The sequence below is a fragment of the Bos taurus genome, chromosome 13 (assembly GCF_002263795.3).
Source record: "Bos taurus isolate L1 Dominette 01449 registration number 42190680 breed Hereford chromosome 13, ARS-UCD2.0, whole genome shotgun sequence".
NCBI classification, from domain to species: Eukaryota; Metazoa; Chordata; class Mammalia; order Artiodactyla; family Bovidae; genus Bos; species Bos taurus.
In genome coordinates this window covers 63,547,689-63,564,063 of record NC_037340.1, presented here as the reverse complement: position 1 = coordinate 63,564,063, position 16,375 = coordinate 63,547,689, and the positions used below count along the sequence as shown (strand labels likewise).

Here is a 16,375-nt window from a genome sequence, read left to right as displayed (position 1 = left end):
ATAGATGTTTTTCTGGAACTCTCTTGCTTTTTCTATGATCCAGCAGATGTTGGCAATTTGATCTCTGGTTCCTCTGCCATTTCTAAAACCAGCTTGAACATCAGGAAGTTCACGGTTCACATATTGCTGAAGCCTGGCTTGGAGAATTTTGAGCATTACTTTACTAGCGTGTGAGATGAATGCAATTGTGCGGTAGTTTGAGCATTCTTTGGCATTGCCTTTCTTTGGGATTGGAATGAAAACTGACCTTTTCCAGTCCTGTGGCCACTGCTGAGTTTTCCAAATTTGCTGGCATATTGAGTGCAGCACTTTCACAGCATCATCTTTCAGGATTTGGAATAGCTCAACTGGAATTCCATCACCTCCACTAGCTTTGTTCGTAGTGATGCTTTCTAAGGCCCACTTGACTTCACATTCCAGCATGTCTGACTCTAGGTCAGTGATCACACCATCGTGATTATCTGGGTCATGAAGATCTTTTTTGTACAGTTCTTCTGTGTAGTCTTGTCATCTCTTCTTAATATCTTCTGCTTCTGTTAGGTCCATACCATTTCTGTCCTTTATCGAGCTCATCTTTGCATGAAATGTTCCTTTGGTGTCTCTGATTTTCTTGAAGAGATCTCTAGTCTTTCCCATTCTGTTGTTTTCCTCTATTTCTTTGCATTGATCACTGAAGAAGGCTTTCTTATCTCTTCTTGCTATTCTTTGGAACTCTGCATTCAGATGCTTATATCTTTCCTTTTCTCCTTTGCTTTTCGCTTCTCTTCTTTTCACAGCTATTTGTAAGGCCTCCCCAGACAGCCATTTTGCTTTTTTGCATTCCTTTTCTATGGGAATGGTCTTGATCCCTGTCTCCTGTACAATGTCACGAACCTCTGTCCATAGTTCATCAGGCACTCTATCTATCAGATCTAGGCCCTTAAATCTATTTCTCACTTCCACTGTATATCATAAGGGATTTGATTTAGGTCATACCTGAATGGTCTAGTGGTTTTCCCTACTTTCTTCAATTTCAGTCTTAATTTGGCAATAAGGAGTTCATGATCTGAGCCACAGTCAGCTCCTGGTCTTGTTTTTGCTGACTGTATAGAGCTTCTCCATCTTTGGCTGCAAAGAATATAATCAATCTGATTTCGGTGTTGACCATCTGGTGATGTCCATGTGTAGAGTCTTCTCTTGTGTTGTTGAAAGAGGGTGTTTGCTATGACCAGTGCATTTTCTTGGCAAAACTCTATTAGTCTTTGCTCTGCTTCATTCCGTATTCCAAGGCCAAATTTGCCTGTTACTCCAGGTGTTTCTTGACTTCCTACTTTTGCATTCCAGTCCCCTATAATGAAAAGGACATCTTTTTTGGGTGTTAGTTCTTAAAGGTCTTGTAGGTCTTCATAGAACCGTTCAACTTCAGCTTCTTCAGCCTTACTGGTTGGGGCATAAACTTGGATTACTGTGATACTGAATGGTTTGCCTTGGAAACGAACAGAGATCATTCTGTCGTGTTTGAGATTGCATCCGAGTACTGCATTTCGGACTCTTTTGTTGACCATGATGGCCACTCCATTTCTTCTGAGGGATTCCTGCCCACAGTAGTAGATATAATGGTCATCAGAGTTAAATTCACCCATTCCAGTCCATTTCAGTTTGCTGATTCCTAGAATGTTGACATTCACTCTTGCCATCTCTTGTTTGACCACTTCCAATTTGCCTTGATTCATCGATCTGACATTGCAGGTTCCTATGCAATATTGCTCTTTACAGCATCGGACCTTGCTTCTATCACCAGTCACATCCACAGCTGGGTATTGTTTTTGCTTTGACTCCATCCCTTCATTCTTTCTGGAGTTATTTCTCCACTGATCTCCAGTAGCATATTGGGCACCTACTGACCTGGGGAGTTCCTCTTTCAGTATCCTATCATTTTGCCTTTTCATACTGTTCACGGGGTTCTCAAGGCAAGAATACTAAAGTGGTTTGCCATTCCCTTCTCCGGTGGACCACATTCTGTCAAATCTCTCCACCATGACCCGCCCATCTTGGGTTGCCCCACGGGCATGGCTTAGTTTTATTGAGTTAGACAAGGCTGTGGTCCTAGTGTGATTACATTGACTAGTTTTCTGTGAGTATCGTTTCAGTGCGTTTGCCCTCTGATGCCCTCTTGCAACACCTACTGTCTTACTTGGGTTTCTCTTACCTTGGGCGTGGGGTATGTCTTCACGGCTGCTCCAGCAAAGCGCAGCCATTGCTCCTTACCTTGGACAAGGGGTATCTCCTCACCGCCGCCCTTCCTGACCTTCAATGTGGGATAGCTCCTCTATCTGTTTTATACTTTAATAAAACTTTATTACTAAAAGCTCTGAGCAATCAAGCTTTGTCTTTGGCCCCAGATTGAATTCTCCTCCAGAGGCCAAAAATCCCAGCTACTTTCGTGGTTCAGCAACAACCTTTCCATATCCTTATATCAGCAAGGCAGAATTAAATTATCGGATTCCTAAAGCAGTTCCCCTTTGGACTTACCTGTGGAAATTGCTGAATGGGAAGGGTCAGGGAACTGAGGGTCCATGATTTGGTTCAGTAACTTTTGGCAGGCTGACCAAAACCCTCCCCTGCCTTCCCGCTGCTTTTCATGCAACCCTGTTAATGACCACCAGCTGTGGGGCCACTCCTCTGACCACTTTGCCTGGCCTCCTGGGTCTTCAGTGCTTTCAGGGCTAAGGGGCCTCTATAGTCTCCTGCTCTCTGGCTTCCCCCTGCCTCAAGGATCTCCACCTCCCAGAGCATTGCCAATTCAGCAGGAGCTTCCCTGGGGTGAGTTATTTTGCTTTATGGCAACTGAGCTATCACATATCTAATCTGGAAGTATCCTAAAATTAAGGTGCAAAAAAACTGGATTTTGGAGACCAAAAGGATTTGGTGAAACTGACTTTCAGATGTTGTCTGGAGTAGAGTGTGCTATGTGGCAGCTTCCTGTCTGTGGCTTTGGAGCAGTTTGATAATTTGAAATATCACTTAGCCATGACAGATTCCTGGCAGAGCCAGGACTCAGCAGATTTCTGAATTATGTCTCCATCCAGGGCCATTCTCCAAGTTGAATCAACACTACTTACTAGCTTTGTGGCCTTGGGCAAGTTATTTAACCTCTTTAGGCCTCAGTTTCCTCAGATATAAAATGGGGGCAATGATACTCTCAAGTGATAACATGAACTTTAAATGAAATATATGTGTAACATCAATATATGATAGATGCTCAATGAATTTCAGTTCCCTTAGCTGAAAGGGAATTTCGGCTTCCTGTGCATTTTAGAGAGAATCTATTCACCTGCCTCACCTCTTGCTTAGCTGGCAGGGTGAAGTTTGGGTTGGTACCTCAGGGGTACCTCTGGGAAAGAAGTTGGGTAATACGAAATCACAGGGATTCATCTCTTTTTCTTAGATCCTAGGTCACAATGATAAGACTAATAGATCCTGTGTCTGAATTCAGTCCCACTTCAGAGAACACTTGCAGGTTCATTTCTGGGAAAACCCTATTAGTAAACATGACTAGGACTCTTCATTAATATAACCCAGCCCAGAACCTTGGAGATAGCAGTGATTTTAATCTTAAGGGGTAGAATGTACTAGACCATGTATCTGGCTTCCCTATATAGCTCTTACTTGTCACAGAACACGACATTACCAGGTCTATAGCCTAGATAATAATTTACATGACTCTCAACTCTTTGAAGGAATCCTTTCTTATTCATGTTTATTTCCTTTAAGTAACAACCATATTGTTTTGCATATTGAAAGTGCTCATTAAATTAAATTGGAATAAATTAACTCAGTATCCCAGAGTATGACACTGAAGAAAAAAATATAACTTAACATTTCTAGAGAGAAAGATCCAGACTGACTACAAGAACCAGGAAGAAACCAAAGCAGAGGAGAATCTTTTCTATGTACCAGATTCTGCTTACATAATTTTTATCTGTGGACTTTCCCCATTTGTCAGAAAACTGTCATTGCACTCAAGAAGACTACCTTAGAAATACATTGTCAGTGGTGAAACTGGCTAGAATGTTGGCTGGAATAGATAGTCTTGATCCTAAAGCCATGCCTAGGCAATAGATAAGATCCTTGCCCCTACCCCCACCACAGAGATGTGTTAAGAAGACAGCAGTGTGCTACCAGTCATTCTGGATTGCCACAGGACTGGGAGCTTGGCTCACATGCATACCCTCTGCCTGGGAAAAGTGCTACTGCTTCGAATTTAAGTTTCTCAGTCAATTATTACCACTTCTTTGTTTTGCTCTCGATGCTTATGGAATATTTGCTATTGTAATTCAGTAATTAAAAATTCCCCTTGTTACTTTCAGCCTCATCAGTGGTATGTCTGTTTGTTTTATAGAGAAAGTGATTTACTCTTAAAATGGATCAGGGTGTTAATAGATTGCTGATTGTCTCCTTCACTAAATTTTAACTCTTGAGGGCAGGGACTGTGTCTTACTTATTTGTGGATCTCCACTGCCTAGCGGAGCTTCATGGTGGCTGTTCAATAAATGCATACAGATTAATAAGTGAGTCAAATATAACCAACCCTGCATAAAGTTATAGGTGTGAAATTGGAAGTATGGGTGATACATACAGAGAAACTCTGAAAAAGAAGAAATCACCCTGGACCAGGGTGGTCAAGGAAACATCTGTGGAAGGAATAAGAAAAATCCATGGAAGAATTTGATTCCCTAGACAAAGATGAGATAGGATGGGAAAGGAATATGGGCTTCCAAATCACATAGACTCTGTGAGCTTCAATTTCTCCTCTATATAACTATTTAAATTTTAAAAATGGGAACATTAAATTTACATCATAAGAGTAAATGAGATAGCTTTGTAAAGTAGTTAGTACAGAGTGTGATGCACACAAAAGACTTTTCTTTCCTTTGTAAGTTATCTTTCTTTTCTGACCTGTACAGTCATCCCACTGAATTTGAAATCACCGATTCAATGGACATGAGTTTGAGCAAACTCTGGGAGATGGTGAAGGACAGGAAAGTCTGGCGTGTTGCAGTCCATGGGGTTGCAAAGAGTTGGACACGACTTAGTAACTGAACAACAACTACCTCATGGAACTTTATTATTGGAAGAGCTTGTGGAGATAATTCAGTGTATATCTTTAATTTTACATATTAAAAAACCCCTCAACCCAGAGCAATTAAGTGATTTACTCAGCAGTAGTGGCAGAATTGTGAATTATTCTTGGGAGCTTTTGATTTCTTTCCCAGTGCTCTTTACAGCATATCTGGCTAGTTTACATTTTCATGAACACTGGCAAACCACATTGTTTTTTTTCAGTAGGGACAGAATTCAATTAAATCATTTTTACATTCCCATCAGCAATTTATGAAAGTTCTATTTGCTGCACATCCTCACCAGCATTTGGAAATGACAGTTTTTCTTGTTTTTTGTTGCTGTTATTCTAGTGGGTGTAAAATGGTATCTCATTGTGGTTTGTTTTCTTGATGCATAATAATGTTAAGAATTTTTTCATATGTTAATTGTCCACCTGTACATTTTCCTTTATGAAGCACGTATCTCATTTTTCCCCCCTTTTCAACTGGGCTTGTTTGTCTTTTTATTATTGAGTAGGAATTATTTATATACAAATATATACGCTGAATATTTTCTAGGATCAGACTGTAGAGTCCACCTGTAATCGAACCTGGACGATCCCTTGGTTGGGAAGATCCTTTGGATAAGGGAATGGCAACCCACTCCAATATTCTTGCCTGGAGAACTCCATGGACAGAGGAGCCTAGCGGGCTACAGTCTGTAGGGTTGCAAAAGAGTCAGACACAACTGAAGTGACTTAGCATGCACACACGTAAGCCACACAATAGCCACCTAACCCTTATTGGTGATGTTGTAATCACCAGGTCAAATTGTTTGATTTCTCCACTGAGAAATTACTAATTTTTCCCTGGTAACCATCTATGGGACACACTATAGCAGTGCTGCTGCTGCTGCTCAGTCGCTTCAGTAGTGTCTGACTCTGTGCGACCCCATAACCGGCAGCCCATCAGGCTCGGTCTTCCCTGGGATTCTCCAGGCAAGAACGCTGGAGTGGGCTGCCATTTCCTTCTCCAATGCATGAAAGTGAAAAGTGAAAGTGAAGTCGCTCAGTCGTGTCTGACTCTTGGACTGCAGCCTACCAGGCTCCTTCATCCATGGGATTTTCCAGGCAAGAGTACTGGAGTGGGTTGCCATTGCCTCTTCTGATGGGACACAGTTAGATCATGCAAATATCCTGTACCTCATAAAGATTTACTCCTAGATTTAATATTCATTGATAGTCTTGCCTGAGTCAATCTTTGTTATGCTGACTGCAAAATAGGACTTCACAACCTCAGCATTCGCTCTATATTTAGCCAAAAGTGTTAAGACATTCTATTGTAAGCAATAGTATGTACTTATGCATGTATAAATGTATGTATTTATTTGCTGTAAGTTGAGATTCATAAATTTCTATTTTTAATGGTTTATAATTATTACCATCTTTAATTATTTTGGTGCTAAAATTTCAAGATATGGTCAGTAGGAACTCCTTCAAACTAGCTCATTTGCCCTCAAGACACATGCCCATTTTTATTTTGAGTAATTCCTTACTTTATAGCACAAGAAGATGTTCCAGGCTCATCTTGTACCTCCTGTGCCCCAGCTCTGGAATCAGCCATTTGCCCAAGGAGTCCTAATTAAATGAAAAAAAAAAATTGTTTTAAGCAAACATACAGTAAAATTGACTTTTTTGTGTATACAGTTCATTTTAACACATGTATAGATTCATAACTAGAATACAGAACAGTTACATAACCCCAGAAATGTCCCTCACACTATCGCTTTGTAGTCACGTTCTCCACCCTGCCCTCACCCCTAATTAACCCCTGGCAACCACTCATTTTTTCTTTACCACTATAGTTCTTGTTTTTTTTTTGAAAATGTGATGCAAATGGAATAGTACAGTATGTAAGCTAAAACGTTTGGGAGAAGAGATTCCTTTCAATCAATGTCTTTAATAGTTACGGAAATATTGAGGTTATCTATTTCATCTTGAGTGAGTTTTGTGGTTTTCAAGGAATGAGTTCATTTCATCTGAGGTGTCAAATGTATGTGCATAGTGTTGTTCATAGTCTTCCCTTACTATCTTTTAAATGTCTGCAATTTTTATTATTTTTTAAAAGTATATAATCCCAGGCTTCCCTGGTGGGTCAGTGATAAAAAATCCTCCTGCCAGTGTAGGAGACACAGGTGATCCCTGATCCAGGAGGATCCCATGTGCCACAGAGCAACTAAGCCCAAAACTATTGAACCTGTGCTCTAGAGCCCGGGAGCCACAACTACTGAGCCCATGTGCTGCGACTACTAAGCCCATGTGCCATAGAGCCCTTGCTCTGCAGCGAGAGAAACCACCACAATGAGAAGCCCAGCCCCACAACTAGAGAGCAGCCCTCGCTCACTGCAACTGTTAATAGAGAAAAGCCCCCACAGCAACAAAGACTCAGCACAGCCGAAAATAAATAAATAACACTACTGTAAAAATGCACATAACCCCTTTCACTACTGATTATGGTAATTTGTATCTTTTTTTTGTTGTTGGTATCGCTAGAAGTAGATCAATATTATTGCTCTTTTCAAAGAACTAGCTTTTTATCTTGCTTTTTCCTGTTTTCAATTCCATTGATTCCTGCTCTTATCTTTATTGTTTCCTTCCTTTTACTTGCCGTGGGTTTAGTTTGTTCATCTCTGGTTTCTTAAAGTGAAAGCTTAGTTTATTTATTTGAGCCTTTCCTTCTTTTCTAATATAAGCATTTAATGCTATAAATTTCCCTCTAAGTACTGCATTCTAAAATCTTTGATTTGCTATATTATTTTTGTTCAGTAAAAATATTTTATAATTTCACCTGGCACTCTTTGACTTTCTGATTATTTAGAAGAATGTTGTTTACTATCTAAATATTCGAAGATTTTCCTGTTATCTTTCTGGTTTGGGTTTCTAATCTAATTCCATTATGGTCAGAAGATATACTTTGCATGATTTAAATTCTTTTAAGTTTCAGTTCAGTTCAATCACTCAATCGTGTCCAACTCTTTGTGACCCCATGGACTGCCACATGACAGGCTTCCCTGTTTATCACCAACTCCTGGAGCTTGCTTAAACTCATGTCCATCGAGTTGGTGTTGCCATCCATCATGATTGATGCCAACTTTAAAGTTTAGATCAGATCAGATCAGTCACTCAGTCATGTCTGATTCTTTGTGACCCCATGAATCGCAGCACGCCAGGCCCCCCTGTCCATCACCAACTCCCGGAGTTCACTCAGACTTACGTCCATCGAGTCAGTGATGCCATCCAGCCATCTCATCCTCTGTCGTCCCCTTCTCCTCTTGCCCCAATCCCTCCCAGCATCAGAGTCTTTTCCAATGAGTCAACACTTCACATAAAGTGGCCAAAGTACTGGAGTTTCAGCTTTAGCATCAGTCCTTCCAAGGAAATCCCAGGGCTGATCTCCTTCAGAATGGACTGGTTGGATCTCCTGGCAGTCCAAGGGACTCTCAAGAGTCTTCTCCAATAACACACTTCAAAAGCCTCAATTCTTCGGCACTCAGCCTTCTTCACAGTCCAACTCTCACATCCATACATGACCACTGGAAAAACCATAGCCTTGACTAGATGGACCTTTGTTGGCAAAGTAATGTCTCTGCTTTTGAATATGCTATCTAGGTTGGTCATAACTTTCCTTCCAAGGAGTAAGCGTCTTTTAATTTCATGGCTGCAGTCACCACCTGCAGTGATTTTGGAGCCCAGAAAAATAAAGTCTGACACTGTTTCCACTGTTTCCCCATCTATTTCCCATGAAGTGGTGGGACCGGATGACATGATCTTCGTTTTCTGAATGTTGAGCTTTAAGCCAACTTTTTCACTCTCCTCTTTCACTTTCATCAAGAGGCTTTTGAGTTCCTCTTCACTTTCTGCCATAAGGGTGGTGTCATCTGCAAAGCTGAGGTTATTGATATTTCTCCCGGCAATCTTGATTCCAGCTTGTGTTTCTTCCAGTCCAGCATTTCTCATGATGTACTCTACATATAAGTTAAATAAAAAGGGTGACAATATACAGCCTTGACGCATTCCTTTTCCTATTTGGAACCAGTCTGTTTTTCCATGGCCAGTTCTAACTGTTGCTTCCTGACCTGCATATAGGTTTCTCAAGAGGCAGGTCAGGTGGTCTGGGATTCCCATCTCTTGAAGAATTTTCCACAGTTTATTGTGATCCACACAGTCAAAGTCTTTGGCATAGTCAATAAAGCAGAAATAGATGTTTTTCTGGAACTCTCTTGCTTTTTCCATGATCCAGCGGATGTTGGCAATTTGATCTCTGGTTCTTTGCCAACAAAGGTTCGTCTAGTCAACGCTATGGTTTTTCCTGTGGTCATGTATGGATGTGAGAGTTGGACTGTGAAGAAGGCTGAGCGCCGAAGAATTGATGCTTTTGAACTGTGGTGTTGGAGAAGACTCTTGCGAGTCCCTTGGACTGCCAGGAGATCCAACCAGTCCATTCTGAAGGAGATCAGCCCTGGGATTTCTTTGGAAAGACTGATGCTAAAGCTGAAACTCCAGTACTTTGGCCACCTCATGCGAAGAGTTGACTCATTGGAAAAGACTCTGATGCTGGAAGGGATTGGGGGCAGGAGGAGAAGGGGATGACAGAGGATGAGATGGCTGGATGGTATCACTGACTCGATGGACATGAGTCTGAGTGAACTCCTGGAGTTGGTGATGGACAGGGAGGCCTGGCGTGCTGTGATTCACGGGGTCGCAAAGAGTCAGACACGACTGAGCAACTGATCTGATCTGATCTGATCTGATCCTCTGCCTTTTCTAAAACCAGCTTGAACATCAGGAAGTTCATGGTTCACATATTGCTGAACCCTAACTTTAAAGTTTGTTAAGGTTACTTTTATATCCCAGCATATGGCCTATCTTGATTATCCTTTCTATGTACATCTGAGTAGTTTTTTTTTTTTTTTTAAAGAAAACATATTAATCTTACAGTACAGTACCTCAACAAGTACAGTGGTCAGTACAACAGTTGGCTTACAGGGGCTGCCATCGAGTGAACAGGCAAGAAGAGTTACTAACTGGAGGAGGGAGAGGAGATGGGAGGTGGTAGAGCTGAAGGATCATCAGCAATAGGAGACAGAGGGCAAGCTGCAATTTCACTCATACTTGACGTTGAGAGCACAGGTTCTGGTTCCTTCCAGGAACCAGATGCACGTTCACATCTTTGAAAGTTCACACCGTGAAGGTTTGCATGTAGGAAACTTAATGTGTTCCCAAAGAACACAGCCATGTCCTCTTAACAGCTTTGTCAGGATAAAGATAACATGTTTCTCACTCCTGTTCTCTCAACTGATTATAAAGTGACCTTTTTAAAATGCAAAAAATATCAACACATTCTCTCTTAGAATGTTATAAATCAGTAAAGAAAATGGCACAATCTTTCCCTGATATCCATTTCCAGGCAGGTGCTCAAAACAGAATCTGAAGCACAGCCATAGGTAGAACATGGCCCAAGCACTCCTATCATATCTTCTTTCTTCTGGTTTTGGAGGCTGTACACCACCCTGCACAAGTTCCAGTGTTCAGCTACAAAGCCAATGGTGATGCCAGGAGGACACTGCACCTCCAGTTTCCAGAGGCTCAAAATGCTGAAGAACATATATACATATAGCCCAATTGGCAAAAGGTACAAGCCAGGCTGGTACTGTATAGGATGGGTGCCACCAGTTGGCAGGTATGAAGGAAGCGTCCTGAGTTGCTGTGGGCTGTAGTATCCCACAGGCAAGTCTCCTGGAGTGTATGCAGGTGGAGGGACAGCTGGTCCAGGGGGCCCAGGTACAAAATGGGAATTGTATTCTGGAGGGGCATCAGAATTTGGATCTGATGAATTTAAATGGCAGTTGTAGGCAGGAGGAGCACCAGGCATTAGATCCAAGAACTCTTTTATTTTCCATTTCATCCACAGGTTGATCAAGGCTTGTGGTAATAGGCCTTAGAGAGAGGTGAATTGTGATTTATGCACTGAGTTCTCTGGCTGATGGTTCATATGACCTGATACTGCTCTTATTTATACATCCAAATTCCTTCCAAGATAATCAACGTTCTTTGTCCTCTAATCCAGTATGAAGAACTTGGCATACATGACATGAATCTGATTTTTTCCCCCCATATTCTTTTTGGAAAGTGGCTGCGAGTCGACCCGACCCGGGTCCCCAGCGCTGTGCGGAGCGAGCGCCTGCCTGAGACCCCAGCGGAACCCCGTCCGGCCTGATTCGGCTTGCCGGCCAGCGGCCCCTAGGAGCAGGCTCAGGCAGAAAAGTCTCGCCAACAGAGCCTCCGTCCCCGGGCCACCGCCGCCGCCTTCAGAGCCAAATCCCTCCCGGTGGAACCACCTGAGGATGCGGCGCGGGGCGTTGCCGACCTCGAACCTCTGTTCGCAGGGGCCCGGCCCCACTTACCACCAGGCCAGCGGTCCCCTCGGCACTCGGGACACCGGGCCTGGGGTCTGATTTCATCCGCCGAGGATCGAGAAAGCGGATTAGTTTTTCCATGCACACTTAAAAAAATATTTATTTTGCTGTTGTTGGATGAAGTAGTCTATAAACAGCAATTAAGTCCATTTGGTTGAGTTCTTTATGCTAATTTTTTGTCTAGTATTTCTATCAATTACTGAAAAAAGTGTTGATACTTCAATTATAATTGTGGAGCTACCTGTTTTTCTTTTCAGTTCTATCAGTTTTGCTTCACGTGTTTTGAAACTCTTCTATTAGGTATATACACATTGAGGATTATTATTATTCTTGGTGAATTTACCTTTTTATCATTATGTAATGCCCCTCTTAATCCCGGGTAATTTTCTTTACTCTGAGGCGTCACAGTTCTTAGCTATTATTTCACTGAATGATAATTTGTCTGATATGAACATGGCCACTGGGATTTCTTTGGAGTAGTGTTTGCCTGTTATCTATTTTTCATTTTTTTACTTTTAAACTAGCTATATCATTATATTTGAAATGAGCATTTTTTTGTAGACAGCATATGTTGTTTAGTCGCTCAGTCGCGGCTGACTATTTTGCGACTCCATGGACTGTAGCCCACCAGGCTACTCTGTCCATGGGATTTCCCAGGCAAGAATACTGGAGTGGGTTGCCATTTCCTTCTCCAGAAGATCTTCCTGATCCAGGGATTGAACCTGCGTCTCCTGCTTGGCTGGTGGATTCTTTACCACTGAGCCACCAGGGAAGCCCAATTATTTCTTCAGATAATAACTTGTCTGATATGAATATGGCCACTGGGATTTCTTTTGAGTAGTGTTTGCCTGTTATTTTTTTCCCATCCTTTTTCTTTTAACCCAGTTATATCATTATATTTGAAATGATTTTTATTTGTAGACAGCATATTGTGTTATGTTAGTTGCTCGGGCGCTCAGGCGTGTACAACTCTTTGCAACCCCAGGGACTGTAACCCACCATGCTCTTCTGTCCATGGAGTTCTCTAGGCAAGAATACTGGAGTGGGTTGCCATTTCCTTCTCCAAGATAGCATACAGTTGAGCCATTTAAAAACATACATTCCAAGAAACTCTGTTTTAATTGGTACCTTTGAACTTTCTACATTTAAGGTAATAATATATTTGGACTTAGATTTATCATTTGTTTTCTACTTGTTTCCTCTTTTTTCTGTCCCTCTCTTTCCCCTTCCCTGCCTTCTTTTGGGTTATTTGAATTTTTTTCCAGTATCCATTTTATCTATTGTAGGCTTTTTAAAAAACTGTGTAGTTTTTATGTACATGTATGGTTGCTATAGGGATTCAGTTCAGTTCAGTTCAGTTCAGTCGCTAGTCGTGTCCGACTCTTTGCGACCCCATGAATCGCAGCACACCAGGCCTCCCTGCCCATCACCAACTCCAGGAGTTTACTCAGACTCATGTCCATTGAGTCAGTGATGCCATCCAGCCATCTCATCCTCTGTCGTCCCCTTCTCCTCCTGCCCCCAATCCCTCCCAGCATCAGAGTCTTTTCCAATGAGTCAACTCTTCACATGAGGTGGCCAAAGTACTGGAGTTTCAGCTTTAGCATCATTCCTCCCAAAGAAATCCCAGGGCTGATCTCCTTCAGAATGGACTGGTTGGATTTCCTGGCAGTCCAAGGGACTCGCAAGAGTCTTCCCCAACACCACAGTTCAAAAGCATCAATTCTTCGGTGCTCAGCTTTCTTCACAGTCCAACTTTCACATCCATGCATGACCACAGGAAAAACCATAGCCTTGACTAGACGGACCTTTGTTGGCAAAGTAATATCTCTGCTTTTTAATATGCTATCTAGGTTGGTCATAACTTTTCTTCCAAGGAATAAGTGTCTTCTAATTTCATGGCTGCAGTCACCATCTGCAGTGATTTTGGAGCCCCCCAAAATAAAGTCTGACACTGTTTCCACTGTTTCCCCATCTATTTCCCATGAAGTGATAGGACCAGATGCCATGATCTTCGTTTTCTGAATGTTGAGCTTTAAGCCAACTTTTTTACTCTCCTCTTTCACCTTCATCAAGAGGCTTTTTAGTTCCTCTTCACTTTCTGCCATAAGGGTGCTGTCATCTGCATATCTGAGGTTATTGATATTTCTCCCGGCAATCTTGATTCCAGCTTGTGTTTCTTCCAGTCCAGCGTTTCTCATGATGTACTCTGCATAAAAGTTAAATAAGCAGGATGACAATATACAGCCTTGACGTACTCCTTTTCCTATTTGGAACCAGTCTGTTGTTCCATGGCCAGTTCTAACTGTTGCTTCCTGACCTGCATATAGGTTTCTCAAGAGGGAGGTCAGGTGGTCTGGTATTCCCATCTCTTGAAGAATTTTCCACAGTTTATTGTGATCCACACACTCAAAGGCTTTGGCATAGTCAATAAAGCAGAAATAGATGTTTTTCTGGGACTCTCTTGCTTTTTCCACGATCCAGCGGATGCTGGCAATTTGATTTCTGGTTCCTCTGCTTTTCCTAAAACCAGCTTGAACACCTGGAAGTTCACGGTTCACGTATTGCTGAAGCCTGGCTTGGAGAATTTTGAGCATTACTTTACTAGCGTGTGAGATGAGTGCAATTGTGCAGTAGTTTGAGCATTCTTTGGCATTGCCTTTCTTTGGGATTGGAATGAAAACTGACCTTTTCCAGTCCTGTGGCCACTGCTGAGTTTTCCAAATTTGCTGGCATACTGAGTGCAGCACTTTCATAGCATCATCTTTTAGGATTTGAAATAGCTCAACTGGATTCCATCACCTCCACTAGCTTTGTTTATAGTGATGCTTTCTAAGGCCCACTTGACTTCACTTTCCAGGATGTCTGGCTTTAGGTGAGTGACCACACCATCGTGATTATCTGGGTCGTGAAGATCTTTTTTGTACAGTTCTGTGTATTCTTGCCACCTCTTCTTAATATCTTGTGCTTCTGTTAGGTCCATACCATTTCTGTCCTTTATTGAGCCCATCTTTGCATGAAATGTTCCTTTGGTATCTCTGATTTTCTTGAAGATATCCTTAGTCTTGCCCATTCTGTTGTTTTCCTCTATTTCTTTGCACTGATTGCTGAGGAAGGCTTTCTTGTCTCTTCTTGCTATTCTTTGGAACTCTGCATTCAGATGCTTATATCTTTCCTTTTCTCCTTTGCTTTTCACTTCTCTTCTTTTCACAGCTATTTGTAAGGCCTCCCCAGACAGCCATTTTGCTTTTTTGCATTCCTTTTCCATGAGGATGGTCTTGATCCCTGTCTCCTGTACAATGTCATGAACCTCCGTCCATAGTTCATCAGGCACTCTGTCTGTCAGATCTAGGCCCTTAAATCTATTTCTCACTTCCACTGTATAAGCATAAGGGATTTGATTTAGATCATACCTGAATGGTCTAGTGGTTTTCCCTACTTTCTTCAATTTCAGTCTGAATTTGGCAATAAGGAGTTCATGATCTGAGCCACAGTCAGCTCCTGGTCTTGTTTTTGCTGACTGTATAGAGCTTCTCCATCTTTGGCTGCAAAGAATATAATCAATCTGATTTCGGTGTTGACCATCTGGTGATGTCCATGTGTAGAGTCTTCTCTTGTGTTGTTGAAAGAGGGTGTTTGCTATGACCAGTGCATTCTCTTGGCAAAACTCTATTACCTTTTGCCATGCTTCATTCTGTACTCCAAGGCCAAATTTGCCTGTTACTCCAGGTGTTTCTTGACTTCCTACTTTTGCATTCCAGTCCCCTATAATGAAAAGGACATCTTTTTTGGGTGTTAGTTCTAAAAGGTCTTGTAGGTCTTCATAGAACCGTTCAACTTCAGCTTCTTCAGTGTTACTGGTTGGGGCATAGGCTTGGATTACTCTGATATTGAATGGTTTGCCTTGGAAACAAACAGAGATCATTCTGTCATTTTTGAGATTGCATCCAAGTACTGCATTTCGGACTCTTCTGTTGACCATGATGGCTACTCCATTTCTTCTGAGGGATTCCTGCCCACAGTAGTGGATATAATGGTCATCTGAGTTAAATTCACCCATTCCAGTCTATTTTAGTTCGCTGATTCCTAGCATGCCGATGTTCATTCTTGCCATCTCCTGTTTGACCATTCCCAATTTGCCTTGATTCATGGACCTAACATTCCAGGTTCCTATGCAATATTCTTCTTGATAGCATCGGACTTTGCTTCTATCACCAGTCACATCCACAACTGGGTATTGTTTTTGCTTTGACTCCATACCTTCATTCTTTCTGGAGTTATTTCTCCACTGATCTCCAGTAGCATATTGGGCACTTACCGACCTGGGGAGTTCCTCTTTCAATATCCTATTATGCCTTTTCATAATGTTCATGGGGTTCTCAAGGCAAGAATACTAAAGTGGTTTGCCATTCCCTTCTCCAGTGGACCACATTCTGTCAGACCTCTCCACCATGACCCGTCTGTCTTCAGTGGCCACACACGGTATGGCTTAGTTTCATTGAGTTAGACAAGGCTGTGGTCCATGTGATTGGATTGGCTAGTTTTCTGTGATTATAGTTTCAGTGTGTCTGCCCTCTGATGCCCTCTGGCAACACCTACAGTCTTACTTGGGTTTTTCTTACCTTGGACGTGGGTTATCTCTTCACGGCTGCTCCAGCAAAGCGCAGCCGCTGCTCCTTACCTTAGACGAGGTCACCCCTCCCGACCTTGAACGTGGAATAGCTCCTCTTGGCTCTCCTGTGCCCGTGCAGCCTCCACTGCTTGGACTTAGGGTTGCTCCTCTCGGCTGCCACCCCTGACCTCGGGCGTGGGGTAGCCC

The 16,375-nt window shown here is 42.3% G+C and overlaps 1 pseudogene; it reads right to left on the bottom strand.

Annotated features, from left to right (window-relative positions):
- Positions 1–895: 895 nt before the first annotated feature.
- LOC132346858 (craniofacial development protein 2-like) lies at positions 896–1,790 on the bottom strand (annotated as a pseudogene).
- Positions 1,791–16,375: the final 14,585 nt, after the last annotated feature.